The 20,137-nt window shown below is 41.9% G+C and overlaps 1 protein-coding gene and 1 long non-coding RNA gene across 2 annotated transcripts in view; both read left to right on the top strand.

Moving 5' to 3' along the window:
* Window positions 1-20,137, top strand: part of map1b (microtubule associated protein 1B) — a 106,023-nt gene that overhangs the window by 11,788 nt on the left and 74,098 nt on the right. The window lies entirely within an intron of this gene.
* LOC116971485 lies at window positions 10,614-16,075 on the top strand. The gene is made up of 3 exons (XR_004411505.1): window positions 10,614-10,625; window positions 11,320-11,321; window positions 16,038-16,075. It is a non-coding gene; the product is annotated as an uncharacterized LOC116971485 (long non-coding RNA).

The raw sequence follows: 20,137 nt of genomic DNA, 5'->3' as shown, positions 1-20,137 counted from the left end.
AAGTGAATTTTGAAAGCATAGAATGGTTTGCAGCATCTTTCTTAAATAGGACGATAAGAAATTTTACACATCCATTCCCATTACCTCATGCAATGATGTAATGTTCCTGTGCTTCATGTACTATGTTATGCACCTTCTACTTGGCATGACACATTGTGGTATAAATTGTAAATTTGCTTGAGAATACGTAACAGTGATATCCTTGTTGATTAATAATTCTTGTATTCTAGTAGTGTCAACACAAATATTTGTTCTGTTGATGAATTAAAAGGTTTAAAAATGTGCACCCTCATTTATCATTGATTATGTGAAACAGGAGCTATATTTTTTTAAATTGCCCTCTATATTTGCTTTTCTGGATTCTGGGGAATAAAGAAAACCTATACATTAGTTCACACGTGGTTTATGCAAACATCACACAGTGTAACATTAAGCCAATTACGCCACAGGTTTGGTGTCAGACAAAATTAGACCAAGAAAAGTTTGATTCAAATACTAACTGCACGGCCAATGCGATAGGGAGAAGGTGCCCAGAACATGCTGCCAGGGGAGGTGAGAAACAGATGGGATTAGTGTAACTCAGTATCATGATCGGCATGGATGGGATGGATTGAAGGTCTGTTCCTGGGCTGTGCTTTTTAATGTTTCTATGGATTTTATGTTAGGTGCAATGAAACCTTTCCAGTGTCATTATTCCTTCTTGCACAACAATAGTGAATACCTGAACGAATGGGTCGTAGAAAACAAAGCTAAAGGGAGAAAACATATACTAGAACATAGAAACATAGGAAATAGGTGCAGGAGTAGGCCATTCGGCCCTTCGAGCCTGCACCGCCATTCAATATGATCATGGCTGATCATCCAACTCAGTATCCTGTACCTGCCTTCTCTCCATACCTGATCCCTTTAGCCACAAGGGCCACATCTAACTCCCTCTTAAATATAGCCAATGAACTGGCCTCAACTACCTTCTGTGGCAGAGATTCACCACTCTCTGTGTGAAAAATGTTTTTCTCATCTCAGTCCTAAAAGATTTCCCCTTTATCCTTAAACTGTGAACCCTTGTTCTGGATCCTTAAACTGTGACCCCTTGTTCTGGAACTTACAATAGAAATTAAGTTGAACAAAATTACATATTTTTATGAACAAGATTTGAATCTTATTTGAAACGGAATTAAAAAGTCTCAATACTGCAAAATATCCTTTCCTGTATTATTATTTTTAAGGATTTGGTGCTTGTTATGATTTGCATTAAGAATCAAATATGTTGTCTGAGGGCATCTCTCTGGACAGATTACTGCATTGATTAATGTTCCAGGTCATCAGTAAAAAAATACTTCAGAGAGATTGACCTCGGAACTACAGAAAAATAAATTCTTGGATGTGTGACTATCTGAAATACTTTGAAATATTTAATATACATCTAAAAGAAAGTTAGTTATTATTTGTAACTGAGATGCACCAAAGATTTCAAACAAGAATGTACTAGGTTCATGCCAGCTGGAAACATCAATTAACTGATGTTTATATTAAGAGACATAAGGAACTGCAGATTTGGAACCTTGAACAAAACACAAAGTGCTGGAGGAACTCAAGTCAAGTCACATCTGTGGAGGGAATGGACAGACAACGTTTCAGATCAGGAGCCTTCAGCTGATGGTAGTATGGGGAGAAAGCTGGAAAAGGGAGGTGTGGACAGTGACAGGCAAGTGATGTCAAGGATACAGGTGAGGGTGGCTTTGCTTAGCAAATGGGTGGAGTAATTGACAAAGGCTAGAGGTGAAAAGGAGACAAAGGGTGTCAGATAAGGGTCTATACATAACTAAAACTCTGATCTTGTTATCTTCCGGTTTGGCGGTCTTTCTATTTGCGCAAAAACGGTTCGCGATAGCGCTACAATTTTTCGCCAGTTCACTCACCGTTCTCCTGGGCTGCGAGTCCACCAAGTTTCGTTCCGATCGGTTCAATGTCGTATAAGTTAGCGAGGTTTCAAAATCTTACAAACTGCGCGTCCGCAGATCGATCTCTTCTCCTGCCAGTCAGCGCTGCGTGGATTAGTCTCTTCCCCTGTCACTCCCCGAGACGGAACGCCCCTTCCTGCACCATCGCGTCTTTACTGGAGCTGAGGAAAGCCGGCAGAGGTTTCCAACCGGACTTTCGGAGGGACCCCAAGCAGCCCCGCCCCAAGCAGCAGCCCCGCCCCAGGCAGCCGCCCCGCTCCTCTTGGCTCAACCTGCCCACACCGACCAACATGTCCCATCTACACTAGTCTCGCCTGCCTGCATTTGGCCCATCTCCCTTTAAACCTATCCTATCCATGTATCTATATAAATATTGCTGTGCGCTTATTCGCTTACTAATTCCCCTGCAACAGTTTCTCCACACGTCAACTGCTCCCAGGTTGTGCCACAAAGAGCGGATAATTTACAATGACCTGTTGACCTACCATCCCATCTGCCTTTGGGAGGTGGAAGGAAACACAGATGATTTTCATGTGATCACAGGGGAAATGCCAACTCCACACAGACAACAACTAATTTCAAGGTTGAACCCTGTCACTGGATCTGTGAGGCAGCAGCTCTACGAACTGTGTCACTCTTCACCATTAGTTTAGTTTATTGTCACCTGCGCAATAAAACAATTCCTCCAGTTTGATGACCTCGAAAAGATCATCCACACATTTATCTCCTCCCGCCTAGTTTACTGCAACTCCCTCTACACTGGCATCAGCCAATCTTCCCTGTCCCACCTGCAACTGGTCCAAAACGCCGCAGCGGGACTCCTGACGGGCACCCGAAAAAGGGACAACATCACCCCGATCCTGGCCTCCCTCCACTGGCTCCCTGTGCGGTTCCGAATAAATTTCAAGATCTTCCTTTATGTCTACAAAGCCCTTAATGGGCTTGCCCCCACCTACATCAAAAGTCTGCTTACCCACCTCCAGGTCCCTCACTTGGTGTTACTGAACATCCCGCGGTCTAGGCATATGCTCAGGGGCGACTGCGCCTTTGCGGTTGTGGAACACTGTGGAACAGCATCCCCCTTCCCATCAGAATTGCTCCCTCCATCGACTCCTTTAAGTCGAGACTTAAATCTCATCTCTACTCCCAAGCCTTTCTTGACGTCCTCTGAGCGAGGGCTATATGTATGTAGTGATGTTTGTATGTAATCCATGAATCACTGTTGTATAACGTTAGTACCTCCACCAATGTAAAGCACTTTGGCCAACGAGAGTTGTTTTTTAAATGTGCTATATAAATAAATGTGACTTGACTTGACTTGACGTGTACGGAGGTACAGTGAAAAGCTTTTGTTGAGTGCTAACCAGCCAGCGGAAAGGCAACACATTATTACAATTGTGCCATTTACAGTGTACAGATACATGATAAGGGAATAATGTTCAGTGCAAGGAAAAGCCAGTAAAGTTTGATAGTCCGAGGGTCACCAATGAGGTAGATAGTAGTTCAGCAGTGCTCAGCACAGCACAGCATTACATCAGTAACACAAAGTGATGTCCAAGCTGAATGTGCCAGGACTATTGATTTGGGTTTGTAGCTTTACAAATGGGAAAACAACAACTAATTTATTTGTTTCATTTTACTCCACTTGAAGAGAAATGCTGAAAAGCTAATGTGGCATTATGGTGGCTAAAGTTATGGTGCCTGCAACAAACAGTGAACTGATGCTCATTTCCTGCAAATGCTTTATCAAAAGAGGATCGGACTAATAAAAGACAATCCACATGCTCAGAAACTCACATTAAGTATTCTTGTCAGTAACGTCATTACATTCATCGTCCTAAGTATTCCATATTGGGCAATTTCACGATGATCCAATCTTCCTATTTACATTTTGCACTGTTGTAAATCATCATCCTTCTGGCCGCTTTATTGCTTTTCCTTGAGCTTTGCCAGACTCTGTATGCATTGTTTTATTAAGCTCCCCTCTCCCTGCAAATGATTATTTCATGTTTCAAATAGGCAGCTTTTTGCAATGGACACTCTTAGCCTAAATACATGAACAAAATAACATGCATTTTGCAGAAAATATTCTTTATTACTTTACAGAAGTTATTCAAAATATCACTTTTTGATACACGAGTCAAATTAGTTTCTAGTAAATCTTGTGCGGAGAATTGTCGAGCAGATTTCTGATTAGTGTTACATAAAACTATGAACTAAGAAGTTATGATTTTTTCAATTTTAAATTTTCGTGAGCAATTATACTATTTCCTACTATTGAACTGAATAATATAACTGTATAGTAGAAGCTAAACAAAAAGCTAGATTAATAAACAGGAAATCAGTAAAGAAGTTAAATTTAACAATGATATTCAATGGTAGCTGAAGATTTGAGAGGTTAAGGTTCCTGCACCAATCCACAGACTGTAAGGCCTAGAAGTTTGAATACAGTATTGAGCAAAGCCACTTACCACTGTACACATTAATAGCCATTTGTTACTAAAAGGTTGTATTTTATAAGATGTTTTCGCATCAAGTGGATGAGTAATATTAAATAATTGTACTACTATTTCTGGGATAATGGCCTCAGTGGACTCTAGAAGGACTGGCATTTTGTGGTGCTTTATAGAGCAGTCAGTGCCTGTTTGCAACACATAAACAGCAAATGAGTGGCAGGAGGGAGACTAAAAGGAGAGAGAGAGAGAACGGTCGGGCCCATGTTAAGACATAGGGTTGATTGTACAGCCAGTAAAATCAATTCATAATTCTTTTAGAAAGATGAGGGGGACACCTCACTGAAACTTACCAAATAGTGAAAGACCCGGATAGAGTGGATGTGGAGACTAGTGGGCAAGTCTAAGACCAGAGGACACAGCCTCAGAATAAAATGACGTACTTTTAGAAAGGAGATAAGGAGACATTTCTGTAGGGTGGTGAATCTGTGGAATTCATTGCCACAGTCAGCTGTGGAGGCCATTTGGATAATTTGGTCTAATTCTGCTTCTATGACATAGAAAATAGGTGCCAGCAATGTGATCATGGCTACTCATCCACTATCAGTATCCATTCCAGCCTTCTCCCCATATCCCTTGCTTCCGCTAGCCCGAAGAACTTTATCTAACTCTTTTTTGAATGCATCCAGTGAATCGATCCCCACTGCCTTCTGCGGCAGAGAATTCCACGAATTCACAACTCTCTAGGTGAAAAGCTTTTTCCTCATCTCAGTTCTAAATGGCCTACCCCTTATCCTTAAACTGTGGCCCCTGGTTCTGGACTCCCCCAATGTCGGGAACATGTTTCCTGCATCTTGCGTATCCTATCCCTAATAATTTAATATGTTTCTATAAGATCCCTCTCATCCTAAATTCCAGAGTATACAAGCCCAGTTGCTCCATTCATTCATCATATGACAGTCCGGCCATCCTGGGAATTAACCTCGTGAACCTAATCTGCACTCCCTCAATAGCAAAAATGTCCTTCCTCAAATTTGCAGACCAAAACTGCACACAATACTCCAGGTGTGGTCTCACCAGGGCCTTGTACAAACTGCAGAAGGACTTCTTTGCTCCGATACTCAACTCCTCTGGTTATGAAGACCAACCTGCCATTAGCTTTCATCACTACCTGCTGTGCCTGCATGCTGACTTTCAGAAAATGATGTACAAGGACACCCAGATCTTGTTGTCCTTCCCCTTTTCCTAATCTGACACCATTCAGATAATAATCTACCTTCCTGTTCTTGCCACCAAAGTGGATAACCTCACATTTATCCACATTATACTGCATCTGCAATGCTTCTGCCCACTCATCCAACATATCCAAGCCACCCTGCATCCTCATAGCATCATCCTCACAGTTCGCACTGACACCCAGCTTTGTGTCATCAGCAAATTTGCTAATGTTACTTTGAATCCCTTCATCTAAATCATTGGATGTATATTGTAAATAGCTGCGGTCCCAGCACCGAGCCTTGCGGTACCCCACTAGTCACTGCCTGCCATTCTGAAAGAGACACGTTAATCCCTACTCTTTGTTTCCTGTCTGGCAACCAATTTTCTATCCATGTCAATACACTACCCCCAATACCATGCGCTCTAATTCTTCCCACTAATCTCCTGTGTGGGACCTTATCAAAGGCTTTCTGAAAGTCCAGGTACACTACATCCACTGGCACTCCCTTGTCCATTTTACCATATAACCATATATAACCATATAACAATTACAGCACGGAAACAGGCCATCTCGGCCCTTCAAGTCCGTGCTGAACACTTGCTCTCACCTAGTCCATCTACCTGCACTCAGACCATAACCCTCCATTCCTTTACCGTCCATATACCTATCCAATTTATTTTTAAATGATAAAAACAAACCTGCTTTCACCACTTCCACTGGAAGCTCATTCCACACAGCTACCACTCTCTGAGTAAAGATGTTCCCCCTCATGTTGCCCCTAAACTTTTGACCCTTAATTCTCAAATCATGTCCTCTTGTTTGAATCTTCCCTACTGTCAATGGAAAAAGCCTATCCACGTCAACTCTGTCTATCCCTCTCATCATTTTATAGACCTCTATCAAGTCCCCCCTTAACCTTCTGCGCTCCAAAGCATAAAGACCTAACTTGTTCAACCTTTCTCTGTAACTTAGGTGCTGAAACCCAGGCAACATTCTAGTAAATCTCCTCTGTATTCTCTCTATTTTGTTGACATCTTTCCTATAATTTGGCGACCAGAATTGTACACCATATTCCAGAATTGGCCTCACCAATGCCTTGTACAATTTTAACATTACATCCCAACTTTGATACTTCTTATTTGTTACATCCTCAGAAAATTCCAGAAGATTAGTCACGCATGATTTCCCCTTCGTAAATCCATGCTGACTTAGCCCAATCCTTTTACTGTTATCCAAATGCGCCGCTATTACATCTTTAATAATCGACTCCAGCATCTTCCCCACCACCGATGTCAAGCTAATTGGTCTATAATTCCCTGCTTTCTCTCCCCCTACTTTCTTAAAAAGTGGGATAACATTAGCTACCCTCCAATCCATGGGAACTGATCCAGAATCTACAGAACATTGGAAAATTATTACCATTGCTTCCACGATTTCTAGAGCCACTTCCTTTACCCTGGGATGCAGGTCATTAGGCCCTGGGGATTTATCAGCCTTCAGTCTACCCAACACCATTTCCTGCCTAATGTGAACTTTCTTCACTTCCTCTGTCACCAGAGGTCCTCTATCCCCTAGTACATCTGGGAGATTGTTTGTGTCTTCCTTAGTGAAGACACAACCATAGTACCTGTTCAACTCGTCTGCCATTTCCTAGTACCCCACAATAAATTCACCTGTTCCTGTCTTCAAGGGACCCACATTTGTGTTAACTAATTTTTTTGTTCTTCACATACCTAAAGAAGCTTTTTACTATCCTCGTTTATATTCTTGGCTAGCTTACCTTCGTACTTTACCTTTTCTCCCCTTATTGCCTTTTTAGTTAACTTCTGTTGATCTTGAAAAGTTACACAATCATCTGGTTTCCCGCTCATCTTTGCTACGTTATACGTCTTCTCTTTAATTTTTACACTGTCCTTGACTTCCCTTGTCAGCCATGGTTGCCTCTTACTCCCCTTAGAATCTTTCTTCCTCTTTGGAATGAAATGATCCTAATGACTTATGAACTTATACGGAAAGCAACATCGTTTAAAGGATGAAAAAGAACATTTAGCAGAAAGATGAGCAAGTTCTCACTGCACGAGCAGGGTAATCCTACATAAATAAATACAAATTTACATTAAAATTAAATGCTTCAAATCAATCTCACCTGGAGCAGTGATATGGACAGGGGAATTAGTCAGCCATTTTCATTCCATGGTCTGGTACCATGTTGTCACTGTGTGGAGCACTAATGCAATGAAGAGTGATGATGATGATACTTTATTGTCACGTGTACCCAGGTACAGTGAAATTCTTTGACTTGCATACAATCCAGTAAAATCATACAGCAGATCTCTCCTGGGCAGTACACAAAGAGTCACCATGTTTCTGGTGCCGACAATGTGACAAAAAGTTAATCCTGCAGACCTTTCTTCTTTCTGGGTAACCACTTCGATCTTGGCGGCCCCCCTCATCGGGTCCCCCCTTTGACCTTGTTATCCCCTCATCAGGTCCCCCTTTGACCTTGGCATCACCCCCCCATCAGGTCCTTCCTTTGTTCTCAGCGGCCACCTGCCGGTCCCCCTCTTTGGTCTCAGCGGCCACCCGCCGGTCCCCCTCTTTGGTCTCAGCGGCCACCCGCCGGTCCCCCTCTTTGGTCTCAGCGGCCCAAGAATGGTCCTTGGGTGTCCTCATGAATTGGTATTCTTTTTTTAAAATATATTTTTATTAGAAGCAAGCACATATCATAATAAAAACATTTCATGTATATCAGTCGTACATTAATAATATTATCAGTTGTGTATTGAATCTGCTTCTAGTTTTTTTTTAATTATTTATAGATAGAAAGTAAGAGAGAAAAAAAAAGCATGATAAAGAAGAATGGAATAATTTACTAATAATACATCATTGGGTGAATTGGTATTCTAAAAGCAAAAAAGCCGCAGTTGTGGACAAATCTGAAACAAAAGCTGCAATTGCTGGGACATCTGGAAGGAAATTGCTGGGAATTCCCAGCTGGCCTGACACCACCTAAAGAGAGAGGAACAGTCGATGTTTCTGATCAATGACCTTTCATCAGAATTAGCATTTGAAATTATGTTTTGAATCAATATTCTGGTGCATGCAGTTTGGTGGATTGTACTACACTGTTGCTATCATTTGAACCATTCAATACATAAATAGAAACATAGAAACATAGAAAATAGGTGCAGGAGTAGGCCATTCGGCCCTTCGAGCCTGCACCGCCATTCAATATGAACATGGCTGCATAAATAATGGCGCAACAAGTCATAGAGCCAAACGGCATAGGAACAGTCCCTACGGCCCAACTTGTCCATGCCAACCACAATGCCCCATCTAAGTTACTCTCATTTGCCTGTGTTCACAAGGTATAGAAGCAGAATTAGGTCATTTGGCCCATCGAGTCCACTCCTGTTCAATCATGGCTGATCTCTGACTCCTAATCCCATTTTCCTGCCTTCACTATTAGCTCAAAGGGCCGAATGGCCTCCTCCTGCACCTATTTTCTATGTTTCTAACCCTTGACACCTGTTCTAATCAACAATTTGTCTATCTCTGCCTTAAAAATATCGACTGACTTGGACTCCACAGCCCTCTGTGGCATTGAGTTCCACGCATTAACTACTCTCTGACTAAAGAAGTTCCTCCTCACCTCCTTTCTAAAAGACTCCCTTTAATTCTGAGACTATAACATCTGGTCCTGGACCCTTTCCACATCCACTCTATCTATGCCTTTCATTATTCTGTGTTTGGCCTATATCCCCCTGTAAACCTTTCCTATTTATGTACCTGTTGAAATGTATTTTAAATTGTGTTATAGTGTGATTTCTTGAGACACATATAGAGAGAGAGAAAATAAATTGTAGTGTTAACAGCCCAGACTATTCTTGGTTGAAAATCAAAAGAAATATTTGTTCAGGGGAAGGCCATCTACTATTCTCACCAGTCGGAAAATGATATGTAATATAAAAGAATGCCAAATTAGACAAATACAATTATATTTAAAGTGAGAGAGATAAAATAGAACTAAAGCAATATCTTCATCATGCAGGAAAAAAATGTTATAATGCAGATATGATTCTGTAACACCTGTTCATTTAACTAGTTTTATATTTTATATTTTGTCACTTCAAGAACCAATACATGAACAGTGTGAATCTAACGAAAGTGAGATGGACAGAATGTGGTGTCATAACTGTGCTGTTCTTTCAATGTACGATGTGTTGTCTCAGCAGTGATCAATTATTCCATCAGTTTTGCTGAAAACCCTTAAAATACACATAATAGAATAAGCTACATAGCATTCAGCTGTACAGAGAATGACACCAAAAAAAGAGTGGGAACAGCCACCAGTCTCTCAAGTCCCATCTGCTGTTCAAAATGATCATGGCTGATCTAAGATGACCTCAACACCTCCCCAATTCCGTATATCCTTCAATTTATAACGTTGAGAGGGGACCTCATTGAAACCTACCGAATGGTGAAAGACCTGGATAGGGTGGATGTGGAGAGGATGCTTCCACTAGTAGGAAAGTCTAGGACCAGAGGCCATAGCCTCAGACTAGAAACATAGAAAAATAGGTGCAGGAGTAGGCCGTTCGGCCCTTCGAGACAGCACCGTTATTCAATATGAACATGGCTGATCATCTAAAATCGGTACCCTGTTCCTGCTTTTTCCCCCATATCCCTTAATTCCTTTAGCCCCAAGAGCTAAATCTTACTCGCTCTTGAAACAATCCAGTGAATAAGCCTCCACTACCTTCTGTGGCAGAGAATTCCACAGATTCAATACTCTCTGGGTGAAGAAGTTATTCCTCATTTCAGTTCTAAATGGCCTACATAAAATGTGACCCCTGGTTCTGGACTTCCCTAACATCGGGAACATTTTTCCTGCATCTAGCCTGTCCAAACCTTTAAGAAATGTATATGTTTCTATAAGATCCCCTCTTATCCGTCTGTGGAATTCTCTGCCTCAGAGGGTGGTGGAGGCAGGTTCTCTGGATGCTTTCAAGAGAGAGCTAGATAGGGCTCTTAAAAATAGCAGAGTCAGGGGATATGGGGTGAAGGCAGGAACGGGGTACTGATTGGGGATGATCAGCCAGGATCACATTGAATGGCGGTGCTGGCTCGAAGGGCCGAATGGCCTACTCCTGCACCTATTGTCTAATTCTAGTGAACACAAGCCCAGTCAACCCATTCTTTCATCACATGTTAGTCCTGCCATCCCGGGAATAACCTAGTAAACCCATGCTGCACCGCCTCAACAGCAAAAATGTCCTTCCCTCAAATTAGGAGACCAAAATTGCACACAATATTCCAGGTGCGGTCTCACCAGGACCCTGTACAACTGCAGTAGGACCTCCTTGCTCCTAAACACAAATCCTCTCACAATGAAGGCCAACATGCCATTAGCTTTCTTCACTGCCTGCTGTACCTGCATCCTTACTTTCAGTGACTGATGTACAACCACACCCAATCTCATTGCACCTCCCCTTTTCCTAATCTGACACCATTCAGTAATTATATGCCTTCCTGTTCTTGCCACCAAAGTGGATAACCTCACATGTATCCACATTATACTGCATCTGCCCACTCACCCAACCTATCTAAGTCACCCTGCAGCCTTATAGCATCTTCATCACAGCTCACACTGCCACCCAGCTTTGTGTCATCTGCAAACTTGGAGATGTCACATTTAATTCCGTCATCTAAATCGTTGATATATATTGGAAATAACTGGGGTCCCAGCACCGAGCCTTGCGACACACCACTAGTCTCTGCCTACCATTCTGAAAAGGACCTGTTAATTCCTACTCTTTGCTTCCTGTCTGCCAACCAGGTCTCTATCCATGTCAATACCCAACCCCCAATACCATGTGCTCTAATGTTGCACACTAATCTCTTGTGTGGGATCTTGTCAAAGGGTTTTGAAAGTCCAGATACACCATATCCACTGGCTCTTCCTGATCCATTCTACTTGTTACATCCTCACAACATTCCAGAAGATTAGTCAAGCATGATTTCCCCTTCATAAATCCATGCTGACTTTGACCAATCCTGTCACTGATTTCCAAATGCGCTGCTATAACATCTTTAACAATCGACTCAAGCATCTTCCCCACTACTGATGTAAGGCTAACTGGTCTATAATTCCCCGTTTTCTTTCTCCCTCCTTTCTTAAAAAGTGGGGTTACATTGGGGACCCTCCAGTCCACAGGAACTGATCCAGAGTCTATAGAACATTGGAAAATGATCACCAATGCATCCACGATTTCTGGGGCCACCTCCTTGAGTACTCTGGGATGCAGACCATCAGGCCCTGGGGATTTATCTGCCTTCAGTCCCAACAGTTTACCTAACACCATTTCCTGACTAATGTGGATTCCCTTCAGTTCCTCCCCACCACTAGATCCTCGGTCCCCTAGTAGTATTCCTGGGAGATTGTTTGTGTCTTCCTTAGTGAAGACCGAACCAAAGTACTTGTTTAACTGTTCTGCCATTTCTTTGTTTCCCATTATAAATTCACCTGTCTCTGATTGTAAGGGACCTACATTTGGCTTCACTAATCTTTTCCATTTTACATATCTCAAGAAGCTTTTAGAGTCAGCTTTTATATTCTCTGTAAGCTTTCTTTCATGCTCTTTTTTCACCCTTCTTAACCCCTTTGTCCTCCTCTGAGTTCTAAATTTCTCCCAGTCCTCCGGTTTGCTGCTTCCTCTGGCCAATTAATAAGCCTTTTCCTTGGATTTAACACTATCCTTGATTTCCCTCCTTGATTTCCCTCGTTAGCCGCCTTCCCAGTTTTATTTTTTCGCCAGAGAGGGATGAACAATTTTTGGCGTTCATCCATGCGATCTTTAAATCTTTGTCATTGCATCTCCACCATCAACCCTTTAAGTATAATTTGCCAGTCTATCCTAGCCAATTCCCATCTTATACCTTCAAAGTCTCATTTTTTCAAGTTCAGGACCCTGGTCTCTGAATTAACTGTGTCACGTTCCATCCTAATGCAGAATTCCACCATATTATGGTCACTGTTGCCAAGCGGCTTTGCACAACAAGATCGCTAACGAATAAAAGGACATATCTTTGGAAAGGAGATGAGGAGGAATTTCTTCAGTCAGAGGGTGGTTAATCTGTGGAATTCATTGCCACAGAAGGGTGTGGAGGCTATGTCAGTGGATATTTTTAAGGCGCAGATTGATAGATTCTTGGTCCGGGTTTGAGAAGGTAATCCTATCAATAATACATTTACAAGTTCCCCGCTATTAACTCTTCTTGACACAATCTCGGAGAATTTGAGCTAATTTGTCAAATGTGATTTACCTTTCATGAAACCACATTAACTAAGTTTAATTATAGATACAAGGAACTGCATATGTTGTTTCTTGTGTCTGTAATGAACTTTTTACCCAAAAGGACACAAAGTGCTCGAGTAACTCAACGGATCAAGCAGCATCTCTGGAGAAGATTGAAAGGTAAAGTCTGAAGAAGGGCCCCAACCCGAAACATCACATATCCATGTTCTCCAGAGATGCCGCTAGGCCTGTTGAGTTACTCCAGCAGTTTGTATCCTTTTAAGTTACATTGTATTCAGTACTCCTGAATGATTGGTTATTTCCTTTTAAATATTGACTTTGGCAACATGCCAACGATACCTTTTAAATGAGCAGACATTATTTTGAATGGAAGGTACACAAAATTGCTGGAGAAACTCAGCGGGTGCAGCAGCATCTATGGAGCGAACGAAATAGGCGACGTTTCGGGCCGAAACCCTAAATCATTCTTGATTTTGAATGGGACTGCCTTCATCAACAAGGCTCCTATAAGAAACATAGAAACATAGAAAATAGGTGCACCGCCATTCAATATGATCATGGCTGATCATCCAACTCAGTATCCTGTACCTGCCTTCTGTTGTGATACTGAAAGAAATATATGTAAAATATGACATTTGACAAGTATATTAACCATAATGAAAATTTAAATGATCATTTTTGAAGTTTTTTTTAATCTAAACTCAAATATGGAAATTGATCTATTTAATTTTATTTACAGCTACATGAATTTCAACATGCTTCATTGTAATGTTCTTAAATTTTCCTTTTGTCCATTCATTGAGCCAGGATTTGGCCTCACAATAGCTAGCAGCCTTCCAGTTTCTTGCTCTTGGCTATTCTTCATCTATGCGTCTAGACAGTCTCTGCAGGTACTTTGACATTTTGACCTTGGGGGTGAAACAGTTGACATCTTCTCCCCTGACATCCACAGACCTGCCAGAATGGGAACTCAAGACAATCAGTTCTCCTTCGTCTCCCTGCTCAGATAGCCTGAGATAAATTCACTTTCCTCACAGATTGCCCGAGAGGAGCTGCAGACCAATTCTCTTAATTGTTATTTGTTTTAAAATTCCAGCCCGGCTATTATTTTCTTTCTGATTCCTCCTCCTGGGTTTTCAACAGTTTGGATGCCTTCACAGGCATCTGCTGCTGGGGATGTGCTGATGCTGCACTTCATCCAGATATCAGGATCTGTACATGAGCGGCCAGCCACCAGCTCTTACCACAATCTCCCTGAGAGGAAGCAAGAAGCCTCTGCTTCTAACCACTCTGTGCTTCGCTTGGATGGAGGAATGATGAGTATCATCCCTCTACCACTTACTCCACAGCAAGAATTATTGGTGCATCATTGCGGAGCCGGTTTAATGGGACAGTGGCATTCATGCAAGGTTAAAAGTATGGACTTAGCTAATACATCATAGAAACATAGAAAATAGGTGCAGGAGTAGAGTAGGCCATTCGGCCCTTCGAGCCTGCACCGCCATTCAATATGATCATGGCTGATCATCCGACTCTGTATCCTGTACCTGCCTTCTCTCCATACCCCCTGATCCCTTTAGCCACAAGGGCCACATCTAACTCCCTCTTAAATATAGCCAATGAACTGGCCTCAACTATCTTCTGTGGCAGGGAGTTCCAGAGATGTGTGAAAAATGTTTTTCTCATCTCGGTCCTAAAGGATTTCCCCTTTATCCTTAAACTGTGACCCCTTGTCCTGGACTTCCCCAGCATCGGGAACAATCTTCCTGCATCTAGCCTGTCCAACCCCTTAAGAATTTTGTAAGTTTCTATAAGACCCCTCCTCAATCTTCTAGAAACTTACAAAATTCCTTACATCCTGTAAATACACTCAGTTGCTCCAGCATTTTGTTACTATTTTCATGGAAAGTGGCACGTTGTGCCACATGGAAAGGACAGGTTTGGAGGGATATGGACCAAATGCTGGCAGGTGGGACTAGTGTAGCTGGGACATGTTGGCCGGTGTGGGCAAATTGGGCCGAAGGGCCTGTTTCCACATTGTATCACTCTAGGATTCTAGGAGGCCCTTGATTGTTTTTGTGGCAGGTAAGATGCCTTGCATTTACCTTTATAGATCCTGGCCACTTCGTTTGAAATGGATGGAATGCCGCAGATTGGCTTTGGCAAAATGTAATCTGAATTGTACACTGAGAAGAAGAGAAACAAACAATGCAAAGGATCTTCCAAAGTTGGTTCAATTCCTCTGGGAAAAGAGATTCTCCATGTACAATGTGATTGTCTTTTTGCAATTAGTATATTTTGGAGCAGGATGGTTGTAATTACACACAGATCCACCTGCACCTCTCATAATAAAGCAATCATGGTTCTCTCCGAAGCACGGCATACCTTTGGGATACATTTAAAATAGATAGTTATTGATTCGTGTTGCTGAGAGCCTGCTTTATGTGGTGTAGGAAGCAAGTGCAGATGCTTAAACCGAAGATATACACAAAATGCCGGATTTTGTGTATATACACGAAATGTATATACACAAAATGATGTGTATATACACAAAATGATGAGTATATACACAAAATGCACAAAATGCTGGAGTAACTTTGGATAGAAGGAATGATTGACATTTCAGGCCGAGGTCCTTCTCCAGACCGAGTTAGGGGAGAGGATGGTACAGAGATAAGGAAGTGTAAGGTGTGAAAATGAGACAAAAGGGATGTAGATCAATGAAAATGTAGAATTGATTATTATTAGCTAGGAGAAGCTGACAACAAAGCAAACAGAGATAAAGTGTAAACAAGGACAGTCAGAGTAGTTGGAGAACTGGGAAGGGGGAAGGATGGAGAGAAGTTGGAGAAGACTACACAAGCTACCCAATCGAAATATGAGGTGTTGTTCCTCTAATTTGCACTGGGCCTCACTCTGACAATGGAGGAGGCCCAGTTACATAAAGTTGCCTGGTTACTGTTGATACTGGGATACATAGCACAGGGAACAGTGCAGCACAGGAACAGGCCCTTCGGCCCATAATGACAGTGCTGAAGAGCATGCCAAGTTTAACTGCATGTAATTTATATTCCTCCCTTAATAGCCTTGTGCCTATTTAAAAACTTCTTAAACACCACTGTCGTATCTAATACAAGCACCCACCCCCCCCCCCCCCCGTCAGTGCGTTCCAGGCACCCACCACCCACTGTGGGGGAAAAAACTTGCCCCACCATGGTTGGTGGTGGAAACAGATATGATTTGGAGGGCCAAGAAACCAAGAACCAAGAAGATTGCATTTAAGCCACTTTTTAGATTGGCACATGGGTATGCAGGGAATGACAGGATGTGGATCACATGTGGGCAGAGGAGATTCATTTATTTTGACTTTCGGATAGGTGTATGGATGTGCAGGGATTAAAGGGATATGGATTATGTGCAGGCAGATAAAAAATAGTCTTGGCATCATGTTCAGCGCAGACATTGTGGGCCGAAGGATCTGCCCCTGTCAGAAGGGATAGGAGCAGAATTATGCCATTCGGCCCATCAAGTCTACTTTGTCATTCAACCATGCCTGATCTATCTCACCCTCCTAATCCCATTCTCCTGCCTCTCCCCATAACATCTGATACCTGTACTAATCAAGAATCTATCTATCTCTGCCTTAAAAATATCCACTGTGTTGTACTGTTCTTGTTCTCCCTTCTGTTTTTAAAAATTTTTACACTGTTAATACTTCTGTCAGCTGTATTGGGAATGACATTTAAACAGTTTAAATGTGTACATTAAATGTGTCCATGTGTACATTAAATTGCACTTTTTATTTATTGTGAAAAGTTATTAATGTCTTATATTAATAATGTCTTAATTAATTAATCTTATAAAATAATATTGCCTTAAATCCCCTCGTGCGTAGAATTGATCATAACAAACACTATCTGGCTGAGATACTTGTATTTAGATTTATATTACTTTTCATCCAGTCTCTTTTGTCTTAATTCTTTGCTGCTTATCTTATCTCTTCATATTTGATATTTGTATTCAGTTCTGGGCATCATGTTACAGGAAAGATGTTGTGAAGCAGGAAAAGGTGCAGAGAAGATTAATGAGGATGTTGCCAGGACTCATGGACCTGAGCTATAGGGAGAGGTTGAGCAGGCTAGGACTCTATTTCTTGGAGCGCAGGAGGATAGTGGTTTAAGGTGAGGAGAGAAAGATATAATAGGAACCTGAGGGGTAACTTTTCGCACACAGGATGGTGGGTGTATGGAACGAGCTGCCGGAGCAGGTAGAAACAATTGGACAGGTACATGGAAAGGACAGGTTTGGAGGGATAGGGGCCAAACGCAGGCAGGTGGGACTAGTGTCGATGGGACATGTTGGTCATTGTGGGCAAGTTGGGCTGAAGGGCCTGTTTTCACACTGTATGACATGATGCAAGAAACATGAAATAAATGGCACAACATGAAAGCTGGCTTCAAGATTTTTCAATGCCTTGGTGAAGGAAATTACAAGAAGGAACAATGGGGCCTATTAACAGACACGAGCTGCTTCATGCTAGAAAGATATTGATATAGTTAGCAGTGGAGGGACACGGGCCAAATGCAGTTGGGTGGGACTAGTGTAGATAGGACATGATGGTCGGCGTGAGTAAGTTGTGCCAAAGGGGCTGTATGACTCTATGATAGTACAGGTGTCATTATTCAGCAATAATAGACTGAATTCCAAAAACAACAAATGGAACTTAAAATGCAGAGCAGCTATAATCTGGACAGATTGGTTCCACCAAGATGCAGCACAGAACTCCACAGGAGATCCTTTTTCCCTGTGGCTATCAAACTGTACAACTCCTCCGCCTTATGCCGTGGTGTAGACTGACTCCCCTTCCCCCTCCTCCCCAATCTTTGCACATCCCCAATCCTGGATTTTCCAAACTTTAATTTCATGTTTCATGCATCTTGTTGTGTTTTATGATTGTTGGCAGACCAATTTCCCTCCTGGGATAAATAAAGTTCTATTCTTTCATATCTTATCGTCATTTGAGCCAATTTGGCCCACCTCTGGTTTTAGTGGAGGCAGGGAGAGATGCATGTGATTAGTTTATTTTAGTTTAGAAATACAGCACGGAAACAGGCCCACCGAGTCCACGCCGACCAGTGATCCCCATACACTCGTACTATCTCACACACACTAAGGACCAAAGATCTTATAACAGAATTATGAACTAACAGAATTATGAATCTAACCCTATATCACGCACAAAAACTGTTCCCCCGCAACGTTGATTACACCGCGAGTCGGGTCGGGTCGGGTAGGTTCCGGTTATTAAAATGGGCGGGGGAAAATGCCCAGGATCCGCTCCGTAGCGTACTACACGTCAGCCCATTGCATTTCGCAGGAGTGGCCTATCTTGCTCCGCTATAAGATCTTTGCTAAGGACAATTTTTACAATTTTACCAAGTCAATTAACCTACAAACCTGGACGTCTTTGGAGTGTGGGAGGAAACCGGAGCTCCCGGGGAAAACACGAGCAGGTCAATGGGAGAATGTACAAACTCCGTACAGACAAGCACCCGTAGTCAGGATCGAACCCGGGTCTCTGGCGCTGCAAGGCAGCAACTCCACTGCTGTGCCACCGTGTTACCCTAAGTTAGTCTGCATGCGGAATGTTGCCTGGTTATCTCAGTATTATAATGAGCCCAAGGACTGTCAATAGGCCACCTGCTGACAGCAATCCCACTTAGAGGAGCCCTAAGAGATTTCTAAACCATGGGTGGGCCACTGTGCATACCTTGACTCTGAGCTAAAATCCAACCTCTATGAGGTGAATCTACAGACATGAACATTTTTATTTTTATATAGATATAAATGCTAACATTGCGAAGAAAATATATTCCTATTGACATTTAAATAGCACAAATGGTGTATGCTTAATTGACCATGATGTAGTTTCCATAAATTAAGCAGAATTCAGCAATTTATGTATCTTATTCCTGTTTGAGATCATTATATTGGCTACTGCTCCTAAAAGACATTAGTAGCATTTTCTTTTGTACTCCAGCAGATCTATCAATCAATAAAGTCTGAAAGCCACAGAGAACACACTTCCACAATAGAATAGTTACATTTAAAACATGCTGCATATTTGTAACAAATTTTTGCTTTAAAGCCCCAGCTTTTTAAATTAAATTCTTGTAAGAATCTATTGAAGCTGAAGTTTCTTCTGTAGCTTGATTGCTTTCATTATAAATGCCTGCTGAGGTCCCTGGTTGATGCTTCTTTGTCCTTGGAGCCTGCTCTGTCAAAATAATATCTGTGCAGCTTCCAAAAAATATAGGACTTGTAATTACGTAGAAACATAGAAAATGGCAGTGTAGGCCATTTGTAGGTCATTATTCTTTGGAGCGCAGAAGGTTAAGGGGGGACTTGATAGTGGTCCTCAAAATTATGAGAGGTATAGACAGAGTTGATGTGGATAAGCTTTTTCCATTGAGAGTAGGGAAGATTCAAACAAGAGGACATGATTTGAGAATTAAGGGACAAAGGTTTAGGGGCAACATGAGGGGGAACTTCTTTACTCAGAGAGTGGTAGCTGTGTGGAATGAGCTTCCAGTGGAAGTGGTGAAGGCAGGTTTGTTTTTATCATTTTAAAATAAATTGGATAGCTATATGGACGGGAAAGGAATGGAGGGTTATGGTCTGAGTGCACGTAGATGGGACTAGGGGAAAATAAGTGTTCGGCACAGACTAGAAGGGCCGAGATGGCCTGTTTCCGTGCTGTAATTGTTATATGGTTATAAGGTTATATATTGGGCCAGCACCACCATTCAATATGATCATGGCTGATCATCCAGAATCAGTACCCCGTTCCTGCATTCTCCCCATATCTCGATTCCGTAAACTATGAGAGCTATATCCAACTCTCTCTTGAATACATCAAACTACAAACTACAAACTACAAACTCCAATGTTAGTCTTAATTGTGCAGGGACAAACATGATTAAAGGCATTGCAGAACTAAGCAAGAACAGGTAGTCAGCTGGTTCTATGATTTCAATGGGTGAAATAATTTTAGAACATGAATTCCCTTATAAATAATTATATTTTCTGGGTGTCCCAATCTTAATTTCACATTTCTAATATTTTCCTTCTTCAATTTGTCCTTTATGTTACATGGTCTATATGTAGGCTTAGGTACACTTGGCA

This window comes from Amblyraja radiata, chromosome 3 (assembly GCF_010909765.2).
Source record: "Amblyraja radiata isolate CabotCenter1 chromosome 3, sAmbRad1.1.pri, whole genome shotgun sequence".
In the NCBI taxonomy this organism is placed as follows: Eukaryota; Metazoa; Chordata; class Chondrichthyes; order Rajiformes; family Rajidae; genus Amblyraja; species Amblyraja radiata.
The sequence above is the reverse complement of the archived record's forward strand: the minus strand, read 5'-3'. Positions and strand labels throughout refer to the sequence as shown.